The sequence below is a fragment of the Haemaphysalis longicornis genome, unplaced genomic scaffold, assembly GCF_048455015.1.
Source record: "Haemaphysalis longicornis isolate Haplotype H1 unplaced genomic scaffold, Haemaphysalis longicornis Haplotype H1 scaffold_2, whole genome shotgun sequence".
NCBI classification, from domain to species: domain Eukaryota; kingdom Metazoa; phylum Arthropoda; class Arachnida; order Ixodida; family Ixodidae; genus Haemaphysalis; species Haemaphysalis longicornis.
In genome coordinates this window covers 89,765,273-89,786,647 of record NW_027526295.1, presented here as the reverse complement: position 1 = coordinate 89,786,647, position 21,375 = coordinate 89,765,273, and positions in this window count along the sequence as shown.

Genomic DNA, 21,375 nt, shown 5'->3' with positions numbered 1-21,375 from the left:
CAAGCAAGCATCATGAAGCAGAATTTGAAAACAAATGTGTTCATTTTCGGGTCTTCTATGTACTTCAACCAGCGGCGCAGGTCATACTTCACAGAATGGACCGTTACAGTATTTTTATTTTTTTGTGGTATTGAGGTGGCGCTGAAGCATTATAGAAAAACGCGAAACGCTAAACACAGTGCTTAGTCTGCAAGGCAATGCGGAAGGCAAATTAGGGCTAGTTGAACAACTACGGGGTAAAAACATTGAGCTTTCTTTATATCATCGCTTTGACGTACGTGCAGATGTGGCGTTTAGAAAAACTATGCACATCAACATAAAACAGGTCATGACACATGTCATTCCTTCTGCTATATATTTTCACAAAAGGTGGGTTGCTTTGTAAGTTTATTTTTAATTATTTGAAAAAATTTCAGAATGGTGTTGCCTGTTTAAAAACAAGAAAAGCGTATTCAATTGTTTCTGCAGCATTACAAAGCCGACAGGTACAGAAAACACAAAAAGGTTCTTATTACACAGCCTTGTTATAACTGGCCATATTTCTGCATCAAGATTCAAAACGGAATTTTTTGAAGAACGGAGAGCTTTTCAAACTGGCGTAAAGTATCGTGCCACCAGACGACCCTAACAAGATCGTTAGGGTGGCGGAGGGAAGAACATTAAGGGTAAATATACGGAGTTTCAAGACAACATTAAACATTTATTACACAGAAATGCGGCCAGTAAATGCCCGAGAATTGACTTAGCTCTGTTTTGAGAGCTAAGAATTGTTTTATTGAGAGCTGTTCCTCATTGTCTAGTTAGAACGGTGCTGTTAGCCTCTCCTTGGTCGGAAAATTTTGTGTCGTAAAGAAAAAACCCAGACAAGACCCAGAAGTTCTCGCCCAAGGGTCGGAGCGCATGCGTCAGGCTAATCAGGCGTGCAGCATAGCGCTCAGTATCTATGTAAAGCACAAAACCTCAAAACAAGCATCGAAGCCACATAATGGACGATAAGGCACAAGTGAACAAGGAGAACTTCCCCTCGCCCATGTGTTCTGGTACAGATTAGGTTCGCAGCTGCTCCCCAAAAGGGATGTGGCTACCGTCATTCGAGGGCTGGCGCATGCGTCACAATTTGCCGCAAGAGAAGCCGAGTGGAACGGACAAGCCCGCCGAGACAATGAGGAACACTTCATGCCCTCCACCATCGGAACGGGTAGTGGTTTAAAACAGCTGCGCTGGACATCCAATTTCGCACGGCGGCATGGCGTGAATTTTTATGTTACCGTTTTAACACAAAGAAAAGCGACAAGGATGGGACAAGGTACACCGTTTTGTCGCATTCACAATAAGGATGTCAAACCAAAATGTTTCGGTTTAGGTTCGGGTTCAGGTTCAAGCCTTTCAGGTTCAGTTCCAGGTTCGATTCAGGAGCAACATTTCGTTTCGAGTCAAACTGGTTCAAACCGGTCCGAAAGGATTCAAGTGTGTTTTGGAGAAAAACATTATACGAGTGTTTCTTCTGTTTAATTTCATTTGCTTGTTTTTCGCATCTCTATCAAGTCGGTAGAAAAACAAATTTCTCATATAGGTTTCTTTGTGCAAACATTTTGTCTATGACGAACTGAAAAGGACCATCCAACACTTTTTTGTATTTTCCGAAATCCCAAATGCTTGCAGAACATAGCCAACTAACAAATCGAGTGCTAAATCAGGGGTCCCGGAGCCTAAAATTACTGCTCCATGCCCATAACATCAGTTAAAAACCTTCTTAAAATATTTTTGTCTCTTCCCCGGCCTTGTCGTTCTTCGACCGATAGAATTACGTCACTAAAGTGGTCTAAAGACTATTGGTTGGGTTTCCTACAGCTGCAGCAAATGACGTAATTAATAGCAACAATAAAAAAAATGCCACAAAGCAAAGCGGAAGCGGAAAGCGTATCCGCTGCGACGATCAAATCACGCAGTGCCGCTGCGTGCTTGCAATAGCTACAGCTTTCGCACTGCTTCCGGACGGAAGGGAAGTAGTCAATAGCGTGTGTGGGAAGCGTTAAAGAGTCCCTTTGACTGTAGAAAACATTGCAAAACTAGTTCGATGGGAGGTCAACGATTACGACACTAAGTGAAACAAAATAAAATGTTCGCAAGAACACTTAAGGCTCACTTTGTGTGTGATAATGAAAGCGATAATCCTAATGCCCGCTAGTGGATTCTTATTGATTTATTCTATTGGTTTCTCTATTTTAATTTTGTTTTATTCTAGGCTTAGGAACCCCGCAGTTTTACACAACACAGTGTTATTTTTCAGAAAATAAAGAGAAAAACAGGCAAAGGGCTACAATGTTCGCTAATGCAAAATTTTAGCGCAGGGCGAACTGCAGTCTTCTCGGCGGCAGCGCATAGCTGCTGCGTCTCAGGAAGTGCTCACCTCAAAGCGAACGCACGATGGCGCGTGGTATACCCTGGTGTTAACTCGTAGGGCATTTCAGCCGGGAAGCATGCCTCGCACGGCCTCGGCATACCGCCCTCGTCCTCCAACTTTCGGCGTGCTTTCATCCTAAGCTTTCCTGCTAGCTCTCTCTCTTCGGGTGCATCGTCGTTCTCTCGGTTAAATTGAGGGCCGCGTTGAGGGATGACACGAAAACAGGGGAGCGGGAGCTAAAGAGCTGCCCTCTAAGATATGACTTCCGCGGCCATCGCTGTGCCCCCTTGTTAACCACTTCCACCGTCGACCTGTGACGGGCCGCACCTCGTGTCTGAATAACGCTTCCTCGCCGCCGTCTTCTGGCAGGCAAGCATGTAGCCTTCTTACCAGGGGCCTCTCGCAGGGTGGTGAGTCCGGCACCTCCCCCTTGTGGCATCCTCGCCTGAATCTTCTGGCAATGAGCAGCCTCCCTGCAGGATGTCCATTGCCCCGTGCGTCCACTAAGAAGTCGACTCGTCCATCCACCACTGTTTTTTGGTACCCTCGAGTGTTGCCGTGAATAGGCTTTGCAACCGCCTTCCCCACTGGCGGGCTCCCGATGGGTCGCCCCTCTGCAAATTACGCATCCTCCCCGGAATCTTTTGGCTGACCGGGCGACAGGCAGACAAGAGCCTGCAATCTCTTTTGCTACAATAAAATTGTAACTTACGCAAAACGCACACAAGCGTAATTTCGAACAAAGGTACAAAACTTCGCATTTCAAGTAAATTGGTTGGTATGCTATGCTTTTCATGCACCCATAGTTTCAATGGCGTTTTAGATTTAATAGGAGGTCATTAGCCGTGCTGGCAATCCAAAACTGTCCCTAGTAGGTGTAAGACTACACAGTCAAACATCGCAGGTGACGTTTAAAGGACTTTTGTTCTCGCCACCTTCCACCCGGTAACAGACTGGCTAGAAGGATGGAAGGGGTCACTAACTGCCTGAATATAGGAAAGCACAGGCGCTAACAACTTGCTAAAGACGCTTCAGTGGCGGGTGGCAGCGACTGATTTCTAAAAAAGACATTGGATTAGTGAATTCAGAAGTGGCGGTTATGGTCGCTCGTAAAAAGAGAAAATAAGTTCAACTTTAAATAAACCGAGAAAACGTATCATAGAGGCGTTCTCATTCAATGATGCCCTGACATCGGGCCGGGTTGACAGCCCTTTAGATAAGGCGCAGCTGATCGAGGCAGGAGACGGCCAGGGTTCTCTCCAAGAACTCCGTAAAAAGGTGGTGGTTGGGGGTGAGTGCCTCTAGGGCAGATGTGTCGCAGCCTCCCACTAGTGTCTCAGGGTACCAGGTTCTCCACAGAAGCGGCAAAGGGGAGAGAATTGTGCCCGGTCAAAGAGTGGAAGCCTCGTGGGGTGTGAGGAGGTGTTATCCTGCAGTGCAAGGAATAATCTTTCCAGGTTAGTCGGTTGCGATTTACGCTAAGAGGAATACGTTCTACGGCAAAGCTTATACTGCCGGGTAATTTTCTGGTATGCGACTTGAGGATGCATGCGGCTGTGTTCGGCGTGATCACCGCGGGCTGAGGGAGTCAAACCTCGAGCCATGCGGTGTATGATTCCGTTGCCGGGGATGCCGCTGTGATCTGGTTTTCGTAGAATACTGACGGGCGTCGTTGGTTGTCTCTGATTGATTAGCCGAAGAATTGTGCCGTGGAATCTACCGTTGGCGAAGTGGTGGCGTGCCTGCTTGGAGTCTGTCACGAGAATTTTTCCGTCGCTTTAAATAAGCACATGTGAAATCTCCCTACTTCGGATTGGAGGTGGGTATGTCTGAGGACTGAGGAGCTACGCCTGTCGAAGGCTACAGAACGGTAGCACAAATGTAGAGAACATATTCAAAAATGCTATCGGATGGCCTTAGTGTCAAATCAGTTGATTGATCCTAATGCTTTTCTTTGTGTTTAGATGCTTCCTACAGTGTTACCCCATATATATACGTATTTGGAAAATAAGTATGTATACTACATGTCAGTGTTACGCTATGAACCACGTAAAAGCGCGATACGTGCAAAAAGCCACAAGGGCAGTAATATTTTAGAAGTAAGGTGGTCATCACATAAAAACGGTCCGGCCACTTTGTGTGCAAGTATATTTTTTTTCTTTTTTGGTCAACAACGAGGGCGCGGCAAAATTTTGAAATGCAGAGGTTTGCAATGATATAGTGTTTGGTTCGACCATCTAATACAACTGAACCAGCCCTCTACTTCCTTTTTTCCAGAACAATGAAACCACCTATTTCACTAGTTCACATTATCCCATCCGTTCATCTCACTAAATCACATCAGTCTGCCCGCTAATCCGTATTAATCGAATTTATTATATGCGCCCAATAATTTTAAGGTTGCGCAGTCTCAAGATCATATAGAAGAGCTGTGCCATCTACTTTAAGAGTGAAGATAAGAAGGCCTGAAAGTTTTTGTGTCTCGCTCAGCGGCCATTTTCCAAATCAGCGGCCATTTTCCCATAGGCGAAAATTGTTTTTATTTATTTTCAGAATAAACAGGTAAGTACCGTTGTTGTTCCCGGTGTCAAACAAAATACCACAAAATGCGACCTTTGTGTGAAGTTTGAGCGCGAACAGAGCGGCGGATCGCTCAGGAAACTTTTTTAAAGTGTTCCAGTTATCGTCGCACAACCCTGTATAAGGAGCGCCAGCCAGGCGAGGGGTTTCCCTGACAAAGGCAAGTCTATTTGCTAAAACTTTTGCAACAATTGGGATTTCTACCTTGTTCGAAGTTTGCTTATATATAATATATATATATATATATATATATATATATATATATACACATATAGAATAAGGGTTCGCATTCAAGAAAACTTCGGAAAGCAAAGGGGGGAATGCGGTAGGTCATAGAAACAGATGAAGGTTTTCTTGACTGCCAACCCTTATTTTGTCTTAATTCACCGAGCCCTCGTTTCCCATTTCTGATTCGCTACATGCATAGCGAGGGCCTCTGCTCTGGCAGTCTTGGTGCCAAAGGTAGCTTAAGAGGGTTCAACGCTGGTCGACCACTCCTGACGTGTCGTAGACACTCGATTCACTGCCCGGGGGTTAAAAAGAAGGTCCCCTTCACCTCGAGTAGTCCAAGTGGTGCTGGCTACCACCCCCAAGTGCAGGAAACAAAGAATACCTTAACATAATACCCAGGAAAGTGGTGGGGAAACAGCCCCGCCGGTAGCGTAGTGTTTATCGCAACAGATCGGTATTTTGGAGGTCGGGTGTTCGAATCCCACCCAGCGGGCATTTTTTCACTACTTTTTTTCTGACTCAAAAAAATTCATCTGCTTCTATAATCTATCTCATACCCCCCTTTACTTTCCGAGGTTTTCTTGACTGCCAACCCCTATTCTGTCCTAATTCACCGAGCACTCATTTCCCATTTCTAATTTGCTATATATATATATATATATATATATAATAGAGCCTGCTGCACGTCTCCAAAAAGAAAAACAAAATTGTTTTAGAAAGGTTCGACTTGAGGAGATCTTCATCGAAAAAACCGGTGGAGAATGAATGCCAGTTTTTCCCGGATTACTTCGCTGAAGGCTGGTCCTCCAGTCAAAACGAGTCTTGACCGCATAACTCTGACCAATACTGGTCTTCCAGGCGAAACATTAGGAAACATTTTCAATGCGAAGCACCTTAAGACCTCGCAATGTCCGTCCGTGGGCGTCCGTGCGCCCATCAGTATAAACTAAATATACGTATGCCAAACCACCCTAAAGGTTGCAAAACGCGGCAAAAAATTAAAAGCCATAACTATCAACACTAATTCGCTCAAAAAAGATCAGATAGAGAAAAAAAGAGAGCGAGATAGGGAGACGCGCAGCACCATTTATATCGAAACATCTGTGAACAAAAGATTCACGGAAGGCTAACAAGAACCAAATAAAAGGTTCACACAAGGTTAGAGAGAGGGGGGGGGGAGAGAGAGGTTGAGCTGTTTCGCGTGGCTCCTGGAGAACCTTGCTGTGCATGCGCGAGGAGCATTGGGTTGGATTGGAATAAATTCAATTTCAATTTATGTTGATTCAAATGGATTGGAGTGGTTTGAATAAGAAATAGATTTTTATTTTATGGAATTTAAATGGATTGGATTGGATGGGAACTGCATTGCATATAGGTACTGTACACACGCGTCGCCTCTCATTTACAAGCCCGAGTGGGAAATGCCACGGGTGATTTACGGTAAGAACGATCCCCAGGGCTTCGCCCACTCGTCATGATTCACTTCATGGAAATGCGTGACTTTTTTCTTTTGTCTTTTTTGACGTGTGTCGGACTCTACTTTTTGATATTTCTTCTTGGTCACTGAAAAATTGTATTCTCGCCGGTATTGGCTCAAGGACTGGTGCAGGAAATGCAGAAGGAAAGGGTGGCATAGTGGAAGCGACAGGCTAGGCAAAACAGTGCAACAAAGTCAGAGAAACACACGACAAGTACTGCGCTGAAGTATACACTGGTTTTATTTCTAACAGACACAATACATAGAGCGGTCAAACCTAAGGTTTCTCTGCGCGGGCGTACACTATATAGTTCTTTCTCAGAAAATGTGATGCAGGCCATGCAGAGGCATTCCTCTCCAGGGACTCTGATTCGTTTTCATTCTACAATTTCTCGTGAGAGCCCTGCTTCGCGCGTTCTAAATATGGAAGTGTATTGTATTTCTGGCGAAAAGTCCTTTCAAATAAAAAATGGCGCCCACCTCCCCGCGAGGGGAACCCTGTGTAGATCCGACGCATCGTGGGGTTCACTTGGTGTTTCCGTTGGATTCATTCTGAAATCGCGTGAAACGTGTCAGGAACGCGTATGATTACTATGTTTTATGATTATTATTATGTTTTATTGGCCAATCTTAGTCAATCTCTCTAAGTGGTATGATTGAGGCTTCGCTGTCGACCTTTACTCCATCATTGTTGCTGTAAGTGGGAGCTTCTTTTCTTTTATTGCAAATGTCAATCATTGCCCCATCATGCGTTGTATCAGTAGCTTCTTGACGTAGTTTAAATGAGTCAAAGATATAAGGCGCGTTCGTAGCATTTGGTTCTCTCTCGGTTTTGTGGCGCAGTGGCAAGAGTACCATGTACCTCGCGTTCCGCCCACAGGGTCGTGGGGTCGAAACCGGGCGCCGCTAACTAGTATTTTTTATAGTGTAGGGGGAGGGGTGTGGACGAGAGAGGGGCATCGGAGAGGAGAGGGGAGCTCGCGCGGCGAGAAGAATTGGGGAGGGTTGGACGACAACAACGCCGACGCTGCATGGACAAGGCGAGTGAATGAGATGCTGTCGCATCTAAAACAATTGCTTGCAAGGAAGCCTTCGCATCTTTCTTCTCTGTGCGTTTTTTACATTGTTCTCGGGCTCCTAGAGCCTATCGTGGAAGCAGGTCCCAGCTTGACCAACATGCACTTTTCGCACGTTAAGGGAATTTAGTAGACTATCACTCCTATAACAAAATATCAGACTATAACAAAATATTGCCAATGTTTTGTGCCGAAGCCACTTTGCTCGGTTGCCTCCGATTCAGTCATTTTTGAATAACGTAGAAAACTTGTTAGGGGCACGGAAGAAAACATCCGCGTCATGTCTCTTGGCCCCTGTTTTCAAGTTATGTGATATCGTGTGTACGTAGGGTATCACATCTTCCCTCTGCCTACTCTCTGCGCGGAATTTACACGTTTGTGGCTTGTTGTGAATTTTCGCCAGAAGTCTTTCTGCGAGCGATCCCAGGAGGCACTGAGGGTATCCGGTACTCAGTAGTATTTGGGCTTGTTGCCTGAGGGCATCCGTGATATAGTGTGAGCCAGATTGGTAAAAAGCATTCTCGAAGCATAGCAAGGGTAAAGCTCATTTACGAGCTTTCAGTGCACGGACTTGAAAGGCAGAAATAGCTTGTTCAATCTAATACCACAGCTCCAACAGATACCAACATATTTAAACCAAAACCGAATGTCTAAAAATCTAATTTGGGTATTGACAGGGGTGCGCGCGTTATGACAAGGGGGCAGATTGCATCATGACAAGTCGAGCACCTTCCTTGTTTCACATTCAATTGCCATATCGTGACAGGTCAAAACAACTAGAAATTCATGAACAAAGCTGAACACTTTCAGAACATCCTTGAAAGTTAGTAAGGGCTGAATTAGACGATCGAGACGATCCTATAAAAAATTCTAACCGCAATATTTTCACTAATCGTTGTAAACAAAAAAAAAACACGCTATCGCTTAATGCGGGAAAGTGGGCTTGTTGGTAACTAATCTAGGCAAAACAGCGTACCAAAAAGACGAAAATCAACGTGAACGATGCACCTACTATGCCCTCGCGGACAACACAACGAGTTCCTCTGCCAAGAAGTCCTGGGAAGATTAGGCACCTGGTCTACTCCGAGGACGTTGGTGTCACAACTTAACCTGCACGTCGCAGGTGATGTAACATTGCCTACTTACCTAAGTTGCGTTTTTTCCCTTGGACTAAAGTTCACTGTGCCACCAAAGTACTCCCGGCCAGAACAGATTTCTGTCGTACGGCAACTGTGCGGACACGCTTCCGCCGAGGTAAGCGCACCATTTGTTGATGATGGTGTCGATGTCCTAAGCCCACGGAGCACCGTCGCCTTTCGTTCCTGTTAGGCATGTGGCCTCCTTTGCTATACGAGCAGTCACTTCTGGTGTTCCCGGTTGACAAAAAGGGCAGCTTCGTTATTTTACCTTGTGGAACTTTTATTTGAAAATCGAAGGAATCTGTTGCTTTTGTGTTTAATTTCCACCCTACGGTATCTCTAAGCAACCTCCCTTGTAAAGGAGATCGATAAGGGAAAGAACAATTGTTTGCATGTCTTTCCTAACACAAAACCCTCAAAGGTTGACGTTCCACTAAGAACGCTTGTGTTCACAACAGCCGCGACTGATTCGTATAGATTAAAACTCCTCCGTGTTCTTTGATATGGCTTTGAGAATTTTAATCCCGCCCCGTGTTCTCTCTTCTTTTGAGGTCCACTGAAGCACAGAATATTCCGCATAATCACGTTCACGAGTCCTTCTCGTGTCTTCCTAACTTCTCTGAAAACTAATATCCCACTTGATGTCCAAGAGCTCCTCTAGTGCTCAAGCTAAGGTACCCTAGCTTGACAGGGTGCGTGCGGGGAACTTTTCCAGAGTCAAGGCCTAATGGCGGCTCGTCCGGACCCAGAGAGTCTGAGCACGCGCTGCTATATCGCTGCTCTGACGGGCGCCATTTACAGGTACGGTACATCTATTGGGGACTGAAGGCTGGAAGATGAGTGGTTTAGTCATGGGAGGTGGCGCCCAACTACTACAGCAGGGTGACCAGTCCATGGTCTGCTGAGAAGGGGCTCTAAACAAGCACAATCACCGAAGCCCTAATTGATAAGCGGCCGGTGCAAATCACGGAATAAGAAGCGAATCTACCCAGTGGGGCCTTTAACGGTTGAAATGGGTTAAGAAAGCGCTTCCGCTACATCAAAAAGGCCTTCAGAAGCAAGGAAAGGTCAAATAATGACAGCCTTCGTCGATACGCGATACCACAAACCGCAGTAGCCACGTGCCTTACCGGCCCAAGCGGCAGAGTTAATTTTAAAATAAAAATGTCATTTATTCCCTACAATGTTCTAAAGATGTCTGGAAAAGGTAAACAAGGTCTTCTGCAGCACCACATGCTAACTTAAGTACGTGATAAATTCTAAATTAGTTCAGCGCTACGTCAGAAACGCCATGCTTATACCGGCTAAAAATGGGATTCCCTCTCTGGGCGAGAAAAGTACCACAGCTATAAATTTGGTTACGTGAAGGACGCCTGGGTACACAAGAATGTACGACCACTTGTAGTGACCACCCGAAAAAGGGATAATTAGATATGTAATCGGTTTTTATGTTAAAATAGGGAATATAGTTTTTGCAGACCTGTCGTGGTCCCAATGGTTCCGTATCGTTTGACCACAGGGTCGCCTAACGTTTTTGGAGACCGGCGAAATGATACCGTTATAGGTGGAGCACACGATAAACACCTTCTGGGTATTGGATATCGTTAAAACAGTGACTAACGATACTAATACATCTTAATGGGCCTCTTTGGCCGACTGAGCCTCAAACTAGTCATTTTTTGTAGCTATACCATTGAGCATAGCTGTGGATTACTTTCCAAATGGCCGGACATCAGTGAACCTCTCATCAGTAAGCCAATGTCTCAGCTAGTTGCTTCCGAATCGCGCGTTTAAAAAACCAAAACCTCAATGTCACTGCAGGCATGCGCAGCAACGTCGTTCACCAAAACCTTCTCTTTATCTCTCTCCCTTTACGTATGTCTCTCTGAGCACAATATTGGCATGCAGATATGTAGTGCTGCCTTCTCCCGAACTAACCGTCATTCCGGATGCCCAGGAGGCTACAATAGGGAAGTTCAACCGTACTATGAAGGTTCATGGGACAGAAACATCACGCCTTCGCCAGACTTAAAATGTGTATAGAGGAAGTATAAAATTCAGACTGGCAAACATTCTTTTAAAATTATTTCCATACAACTCGAAAGATCTGACTGCACATTTGGTTGCAAAACGCAGTTCATGCGGTTACCTGGGAAACTGAATGATAGCCGCGCCAAACTACACCGCAAAATTATTTGTCGGGAGGATTTTAGGTTGCATTTAGTTTGTTTTCGCAGGTTTATTTAAAAACGCACTTGTTGCTATAGAGTTTTCCTAAGACCTCCCAGTATTCGGGATTTATGGTAGTTTCATTTTAAAAAATGTTGTCGAGGAGCTTCATTTTTTTTTACCTGGTGATTCTAATAAAACAACGTGTATCATATGTGCTTGCCAAAATAAAGATGAAGGCATCATGCAATAGGTCTGGATCTCATTTCTAAAGAACGGCATTCGAGTCATTGTTTTATATTTCATTTCTATAATTGTGACGGGATCGTTCTGTAAAATCCGGAAAACGTGTCGGAGAAAAATGTAGCGCGAACATCAGAGTGTCATCATTGACGTCTAAACAAGGTCCACTGCTTTCTAAATAGTGTTTGTTACAGGGCACAACGAAAGAACTGATTAGATAAATAAACACCGGGGCAATGCGTGTTTTTTTAAATGCGGAGCATTTCTTAGGCTCGCCTTGTCCTCCGTCGTTGATGGCGGCGCCGTCCGCACGCTCACTGCGCATGCGGAACTCTCCTCCTTACACCCACAGCTCCGCGATACTACACTATAAAAAAAGAAATAGTTAGCGGCGCCCAGTTTCGATCCCACGACTCTCTGGCCGCAACGGGAGGTGCGCGGTGCTCTTCCCACTACGCTACAAATCCGGGAGAGGAGCAAGTGCTACGAACGCGCCTTATGTCCTTGACTCATTCAAACTACTTCAAGAAGCTGCTGATACAACGAAGGCACGCGAAGCTGAACGTCAACGGAAACGACGAACTGAAAACTTTATAGGGGGATGCTGAATTTCCCATGGGAAAGCTGTGGCGGGAAGCGCAACGCGCCTTGCAGCTCAACCAGCCCCGTCCGCAGCGCCTCTGATGCTGATTGAGGCAGGATGCCCCTAGGGATTGGCCAACCAAAGAATCCATCACGAGATAGGTTCGCGTTCAACCACCATCGTCATCTTCCCGTTGGGGAACCTCCGATGAAGAAGAAGAATGAGAAGACAAAGCTGCGAAGATGAGGGCGTGTACATTGCTCTCAGCCGGTGCACCAATGTCAACAACCTTTACCTCACCAAAGCTGACGTAGACTACCGATTCTACCACATAGACAACATCGACAAGAACATGATGGACGAGTTTCGGCGCCTGGAGAACCACCGCCTACTCACCGTAACACAACAGCACTTGCGTCAGAGCATTCAACATAACGGCAACACAATGGAACCACGCGGAACCGCCACGACGCTTCGCATCCTCATCAGGGTTCCCCACGGGAAGATGGTGTAATTTTTGATATGTTCGTCTACGCATATTACTCCAGAAATTATGGCAGTTCTGTTCTTTGTTGCGTGAGTTACTGCATATCGATTTCAAAAATGCTTTCTTATAAAATTGAGTAAATATTTACTCATCTGGAGTCAACAGAAGTTTTAAGAGAGTTTAACAACACATGAAAGATTGCACATAGTGGCCGGTGAACAATCGTAAAATATTTTCGAATCCATCCCCACAGTTATATTTTGCAGTAAGCAATTGAAACAGAAAGATAATAAACGGTGCTCATTATTTTGACGTGTTTATGACCAGACGCGTAAGCTCGGGTAAAATTTAGTATCAGAAGAACGGGAATACGTGTCCCCGCGTGCCCTTGTATGGCGCAATGTGTCACTTGGTTCTTCTAACTGGAAAGCGCCTGTGCGGGGGCAAACGTCACGTAGATTGCAGGACAGTCTTCTTTTTTACATGTACCATATTTCAGCACCGTGGTATTCACTTGATTAAGGTACGTGTCACGTGGGCTAGTTTACTCTTGGGTCTACGAGAATAGAACGCTTGTTCAAGGAGCATTTACTTCCCATCAATAAGTTGCGTGTACTCCACACTCATCTGGCTAGTACATTGGTACTAGCTTTGTGCTGGACTGGGTTCCTTTTCACCTAGGCGTTCCGGGCAACAAGCTGGAGCATCAGCTCTTCCGGGCTCCGTCCAAGCTGGGAGACTCGGATAAGCCCTGGCTAATCCCTTTCCACCCACCAAGGCAGGCTCGAGAAGCCCGTCGAAATCGATAGCAGACGCTGCAAGAGTTAGTCAGGGATAGGCAGACTTTTCCATATCCCTCTCACCTGTTACCCCGGGAGATTCTTGTCTTATCCGACAAGCGCAAACGGACAGCCTTCCAAGCACATGCATACAACGTCAATAAGAAGGCCATCGCAGCCCTGCTCGGTGCTCTAAGTGTTTTGGCTTCCCCAATACGCGGCATATTGTTTAGAATTTTTCTGCTTCGCAACCATCAGTCGCCACTCATAATAAATTCCTTTCACCTCAACCCTCTTCCCTCAAAGACAGGCTCGCGCTGCCGGAGGGAACAGACCGAGCGTCTTGGTGGCGAACTTTGGTGGCTCACGTTCGTCAGTTTTTCCCACATGTATACATTTTTTGCATTTCAGAACCCCTAAACTTCAGTTTTTTCTTTGTTTGTTTCTGTCAATCAAGTTTATCAACAACAAGAACAACAGAACATTACGTGGGAAGCTGATTCGACCTCGAAGGATTCAGCGACATGTGGCGGAACCGCCACCCATCATAAGAACAACACGTGTCTGCCCACAACACGAAAAGAATTTCTTTCTTACACCTACCGAGTTACCCCACAAGATAACGACATATCACTAGTGCACATCTACGAACTAAATCTTTTGCGAGTGCTCGGTGAGCCCGGAACTGGTGCTGCAAGAAATGGCACAATCAGTGGGAATGTAGTATTTATCCCAGGCCTCGGCGTTCTGGTTTGACTGGGTCGCCTGTAAAGACGCTTTTTCCGCCTAAGCAGGGCGTTGAGGAGTTTGTTAAACCATAGGTTGTTGGAATCTGTAGTAATGAGTAGGGAGCGTATGTAACTATTTTTAAGGTTAATCGGCGGAATCTTCAAAAGCTCCCAGTTAGGGTTGGCAGAGTGGGTGAAGTGTATGCTTTGACTGTTCTTAAGGAAGTGAGCAAGCCCAGAATTTATCGCTTCGTCATTTGCCCATTTGTAGTCTGTAGTTATGGCTTCTTATGGAATTATCTGGTAACAGGTGAAGCTAAGGAAATGTGGAGTAGGTAGTGGTCACTGAGGCTTTGGGGAGCAGTCACATTGAATATGTCATCTGGGCATTATGTCAGAAGATCTAGGGTGTTGGCACCCCTAGTAGAATATGTGGTGGACTGATGAAGGTTGAAGTCTAAAATTACATCGAGAAATTAATTGAGTTTGGTACTATCTGAAGCCGAGGGTAAAGACTAAATTATTTTGGGATAGTTGAAACCGCCGAATAGATTTGCGGGGCAATGGGGATATCTACTTTTAATTGAACTTGATGATTTTAGAAGGCGATCGCTGAATGAAGCAGAGATATCATGGGGCGGTAACTGACTCCATAGATGGATTTCCGAGATGAAGATGATATGCAAATGTATGTTAGTTCTGTTTCCTTCGTGAGTAGTAAAGGATGATGATAAGGTATTCCTTACGGCTACAAGGACACCCCTCCCTCTTCTCTCCTCTCGATCCCGGCGAAAAAGCTTAAAATTCATTCTTGGTGGAAATACTTCTGTATCAAGGATGTCTTCGTGAAGCCACGTTTCTGATATGGCAACAACGTCGGCGTCAATGTCGTCGATCAAACTTTGTAGTTGGTCGCGTTTTGAGATTGTGCTTCTAATGTCAGTATACGCAATGTTTAATAGAAAATAAAAAGGTCGGAAGGTTCTGTTAGTGGTGATGGGTGAGGTTGAATGGCGTTATTCTTTATCAGTTGTTTACTTTCGTCTATGTTAACTGTGTTGCGAACAGGTCGATTGCTCTCAACAGCCCTGTCCGAGAGGTGATCATATGAGTAGCATTTGTTTCCAACGTGAAGTTTGTCAACATTAAGCACGAATGCATATGCTTGGGGACGGATGAGCGTCAGCGATTAAGTACTGGCAATCCGCGTCGCATGGGCGGAGTCTTCTCTAATAGCCAACTCGGTACCCTTGAGTTTGCGTCCACACGCCAGGATATTTTCCTCGCTTTTAAAGTGGGCAACCTTAGAAACGAGGGCAGTATTTGTTCAACGTGAATTTACAAACTCTGTGGCATCGTTCAATGCTCTTTGTGTCGAGTTGTAGGCCTAATGGCTGAGGACAAAAGGTTTGAATAGATGCTCGGATTCTTGTCAAGTTTTTTGGGGTTGTCGGTTTGTCCGAATAAAGTAGGTTTTGAGACGATGCGGTTCTTGGTGTCAGTTTGGTGGCTTGGAGGGTTTCTATATCTTTCTTAATCTTTTGGTTTTCGTGGAATGTGCGTGTGGGACAGGGGTGTGCTGAGGCAGCATCGAAAGCGGAAATACTATCTGACAAAATGGAAATTACTTTAGACTGGTTTCCTTCACTGGCTTTAATGCCTTCCACGTCGGCTTGGGTAGTCCACAAAATAGAGTGAATTTCTTGTGTAGCTTGGGTATAGGGGCCGGGATTTCGCTCAGCATCGCCTGATAGCAGTAGGATGAGTGGACCAGCTTGCTGCAGAGCAAACATGTCACAGTACAGGTTCAAGAGCTTACGCCAGTTGAAGTCGTAAGTGCCCCGGCATGTTAATTCACGAACAAAAGCTTACGGACAACGAAAGCAGCAATTTTGGGTTGTTTCTCTGTCGCGCGGGAGCCTGGAGTCTATTGGCCGTATTTTTTATTACTTGAGTACTATACGACATCTCACATGCGCACGGCTATTCGTCGGGTTTCTACCGGAAGAGACGTAACGTAAAATTGCTATTTCTCTCGTCCGTAAAGAGACATAACGTAAAATTGCTATTTCTCTGCTCCGTAAAGTGTTGATCGTGACTGTACCTTATTTCTTGCTGCTACGATCTGCTCTATAATGCAGGTACTGCATTGTTTGCGGATCGATGTCCACAAACGTCACCGGGTTTTGCATAGTTCGTTTTGGGATCAACATAAGTGAAGTGCAGTAGAACAAATTTCTTTCGGAGAGTCCGAGGTGGTAGCATGGGGATGGCGCACCATTACGTGAGACAGCTGGTAAACTGGTTTTTCTGTTGGAGAGGGTTCGCGCCCCGTTGTTGCAGGGTGTCATGCAGGCACGGCTGGCGCTCCGCAGGCACCGCAATGTGTAGTATCGACATAATCTATGCCAGATGGAGTATGTGGGTATTGTAAGTAAATTGTAATGACGGTCCGTTTTCTATTCGCACGTTTTTTTTTTTTTTTTCTGGCGGGCACCTGTCCTCTGTGACACAAAAAACTCTTAAATGACATTACCCATTGTCAAAACCCGTCACTTCACTTCAGGAATTTTACAGACAACATAAACCGGCATAGGTAAGTGGGGGATAGGTTGAGTTGCTCATGTAAATAATTTTGTTGTGTGTTTGGGTGTTGTATCGAAAGCCTACAGTAAAAAAAAAAGCCCCAGTAGCTCAGTGGCGAAGGCCTTATGATGCTGAGCCCAATGACGCGGGTGCAATTCACGGCCGGGGTGGCCGCTTTTTTTATGGCGGGGAGAAGCAAAAACGCCCGTGTGTACGAGATTTTGGCGCACGTTAAAGATCCCCAGGGGGTCAAAATAATTCCAGAGCCCTCCACTACGGGCCGCCGCAACGGATGCGTTGCGCCGGTGTGTGAAACCCTACAATCAATCAATCAATCGATTTCTGTGCGCGTTAAAGATAACCAGGTGGTCAAAATTAATCTGGAGCTCTTACCTACGGCACGCATCATATTCTGTGTAGTATCGATGGGTTAAACCACATAATAAATCGATAACTGAATACTTTACGCTATTTTAACTCGCATTTCTGATGGGCTTTTACCTTCTCCTTTTTTAGTCTTCTATTTTTGAAGGATATGTGTAAGGTGCATATTTCTGATTTGGTCAGATGAGATAATTTTCCAGAAAAATTTTACTTTTTTCCCGTTTTCCTACTTTTTCTCGAAATTTCGTCCCACAAATACCCTTTCATATAGAATAAAGGTGTTACTTCGGCCAAATATGTTCTCTTGAGGAAACGGAAGGCGTTATACGGTTTGGTCATTTTCACTATTCTTTATTCGTGCTTCGGGCGTTCTTTTGCGAACTTCCTTGGTTTAATCTTCCTTGGTTTTGGAGGATATGTATAACATGCACGTTTTCGACTTTGCGGCTACATTTTTGATAAAATTTTTTCCTTTTTTCTTCTTGTTTTTTTTTTACAATTCGGTCCGAAAAATGATATCTGTTTACGCTATTACAGCGATTAAATGTGGCACTTCCTCCCGAAAAATGTATAGGGTTCGATCATGTTCGCTTTTTATGCAAATTTCGAAGGTTATTTTGTGGACTTTTCATTTTTGCGAAAGTGTTTTTATTTTTATTTCTTTGTTTTTCTAAACCTGTCGAACAAATTATCTCCATTTACGCTGTTATAGCTAATAAATGTGTTACTTCCGCGAAATCTGTATATTTTGAGAAAATTCAGGGCGTTACACGGTCCAGGCCAACGTGTATAGATCCTTTTTCAGTTTCGTATCTCCCCGCCGCGGCCATGGAGAGAACGCTGCCGGCCGCGACTCCCGCCACCGCGACGCTGCGGTTGCGAGTTTCTCTAGGAGAGAGAATCGTCTGCTAGCGGGGAGCGTTCCGCTCGGCATCTCGGGTCCTCGCCACTTCTGGCTGCGTAGCGCAAAAAAAAACTGTTCTCGGACGTTGCTCATGATTTTGTTTTGTCCGTTGCAGTTCGAGATCTATTTGAAACGGACGGTATTATGCAAGGAGTCGCGTACGTACGCCCACGGATTTGAAGTGGTGGTAAAAATATCAAGAACGACAGCGTTTTAAATGAACGTTCGCGTAGCAGTGGCTGTCAAGCGTGCACACAAATTCTGTTGCCATGCAAATTGCGCAAATTAATTGCATCATGAATGATACTACCTCGCACGGCTGTTGGAGCAGCTTCCCGGATCGTGGACAACACAGGTAATATCGTCCCTCACAACAGCGCTCCTCAGGATTATGTACGCCCCCACTTTCATTCCGGCCTCGTAAAAAACTATTTGCTGACGCTGCGCCGCTTCTTCTTCGAGTGGTGCCGTTCCCCAGTTGGCTGGGAGCCGTATTGCCGCTCTATTCTCGACTATCTGAGCAAATTCGGTGCACGGCAGAGGAACAGGCGCCTCATGGTTGGGCAGCTCCTCTTGTCGCTCCGTGGGCAAGTACTCTCTATTTGTAATCACCTAGCTCGTGTCTAGACGCTACCTTTTTCTTTTTCGGAGATTTCCGCCGAGTCTGCTTCCTCAGCAAGTTGCTGGGAAGGTGGGGAAAATTAACTGAAACTACACCTTCCTTCCGTTTCCAGTAAGCCTGGTCGATCTCGACGACTTTACGTTAATCATACCTAAACATCTTCGCAATATCCTCTCCAACAAAATGAAGTCCACATACCTTGCGCGTTTTTCTTAGCTCTTTGTCCGCGCGGGGAATCGCTCTTTTCTATTGGGTGAGAAGCTATGGATCCGATGACAGCGCTAAAAAGTGACGCTTCTGAGTGTTGCTTCAGTATTAAGCCAGGCTCTTCAAAGAGCACACAGCGTGTTGACGGAGTCGCAAAATCCTCGATGAAATCGGCACTGTTCAATAGCGTCACAAACTGAACGCACTGAAAGGGCAAGGTTGGCGCACAGGGGTCAAAAACAAACGCAAACTGAAGGAAGAAACTTGTAGAGACACGCAACTACGCTGAAAGTTAGAGTTCAGCCGAGTGAAGCACGCATGGAGGAGTGGACGCAGAGGAACCACTACAAGAAGCGAAAAAAATTTATGGGGTTCTGTTTATTGTAGCAGTTTGCTTCCAAGAATGTACACAATTACGAGATGTGTGCGCTCCCCCTTCCCCCCCTCCCCTCCACCTCCCCGCACGCACCGCAAACATGCGGAGCGCTTAACTAGGAAAAGTGGTTTTCGCTTTCCTGCTCCGCTCGCAAGGAAAGCATAACCTAAACCGCATGTGAGCGCCGGGATATCAGCGCGCAAGAAAAGCTCGGTGCGCTTGAACCTGGAGCAGGCACAGAGAAGAATCATCGGCACCGCATAAGAACGTGAATAGCCCGAGCGCACGTGCAACGCGGTGCAAACGCAACGCGTGCGAGAGAAAAAAAAAAGAATGGCAGAAAAATATAGCACAGCCCGCAGGAAAACAAAAACTACGGGGCGTAACACGTTATGTAGGGTTGGTGGTTACGTGATTTTTTTTGCTCTTGGACTCCTTCGCCCTCATGGAAATGCCGGCTTTCCCGTAGCGTTCCACCCTGGCATCTCGGGTTGTGACCAGTTCTGGCTGCGTTCTCGAAAAGAACAGACTGATCAGAAGTTTCTTAAAATTTTTTACCGCACTATTCCAGTTCGCAATTTATTTGAAACGGTCAAATTATGCAAGCAGATGTACGCACGCCCAGAGATTTTTAGCGGGGACTAAAATACCAAGATCGACCGCATTTTGAATGAATTTTTGCGTAGCAGTAGCTGTGAAGTGCGCGCACGACTTCGCTTGCCATGACAATCGCGCAAGTTCGTTGAAGCACGAATGATATTTCCTGATAGCCATGCGCAGCAACTGCATGCTTTCTTTTTGAAAGACATCCGCGTGTCCTCCGTAGTTTCAAAGAAATCTAATTGTTCCGCCGGTTAAAGTTAGCCAAAGTCCTGGATAAATGAGTAAGTTTTGTATTGAGATTTGAATTGTATGTTTTCTAGTTATATTGTGTCAACAATAAAATTTTTTGTATTTTCTCAGTAGCCTGTTTTGTTTTAATAATAGTCTTTTTAGCATGCGGAGCTACATTCCGTCCTCCTCCTCACAGTTGTACATTTTGTAAAGGGCATAAGCACGCGCCCAATGCACGATATATGTGCCCAACCTCCTCACAAGCATCACTGCTAAAGTGGGCTGGGAAATCTTGTACTGCCTACTGCGAATTAAGCAAGTCGACATTGCACCAAGTCCATCACATAAAAGAAAACAGAGTATGTTGACGGAGCGACGAAATGCTCTCGCCCGCGGCGAGAGCATTTCGTCGCGGGCGAGTGTTCAATAGCATACCAAAGTGAATGCACTTTGCAAGTTTCTCGCAAAATGCACGTTTCTGGCACAAGGATGAAGACAAACGCAACCGGAAAGAAAAAACTTGTAGGGAAGACACGCAACTACACCGTGGCCGCAACTTTGAGCCCAGCGGACCGGCCCCGCACGCCGTCAACGGGGTACGACCAAAAAAATTCTCAGGGTTTCTTGACTAATGTTTTATCTCGTGTTTCTACAAATTTATTGAAAAATAAAAGTTCATTTTTACCGAAACATTTGTTGAGAATATGATCAAAATTCTTTCCGAATTTGCAGAGTTATCACTCTTCACAATATGTAGATAAATGTTTCCTGAGTAAAAAAAAAAACTTTCGGAAAGGTCAAGGTAGGGAGTTCGAGTGGTACTTGATATAAAAGCCAACACTCTTAGAAGGACAGGTACAATATCAGTATGTATTCAAATATTTTACATTGATAATTTATAAAAAGAATACTGGTACACGCTAAAACCTCAGAACTGTGACCTGCAGGTCCATTGAGACGATGGATTGGTATTATACAAATATAGCTGGGTACTGTTGGTGTAAATTTATTCCCTCTTCTTGTGTCCTATTCTATTGCTCAACGTTCGTTGTCTTTCTTTCCCTAAATCTTTTGAAGCCTGGAAACACTGTAAACGTACTGCAGATCTTTGTAGGTTAATATACTTGGTTTGCGTTAGATAGCCAGTAATTCCGATGATTGATTGATTGATTGATTGATTGATTGATTGTAGGGTTTAACGCGCCGACGCAACGCAGGCAACGATGCGCGCCGTAGTAGAGGGCTCCGGATTAATTTTGACCCCCTGGGGATCTTTAACGTGCGCCGAAATCTCGTACACACAGGCGTTTTTGCTTTTCGCCTCCATCAGAAAAGCGGCCGCCGTGGTCGGGAATCGAACCCGCCACCTCGTGCTCAGCAGCGCAACGCCTTAGCCATTGAGCCACCGCGGCGGGTAGTAATTCCGAGCCGATCTCTGTTTTTAGTATGGGTAATAAGGCTACAAAAAATGAATGCAAATATAGATAGCAGAAAATAACGAAACATATTTTAGGATCTCCACAATTTAATACAACTTCATTCAGATGGGTCGAGCGCCGAATTTAA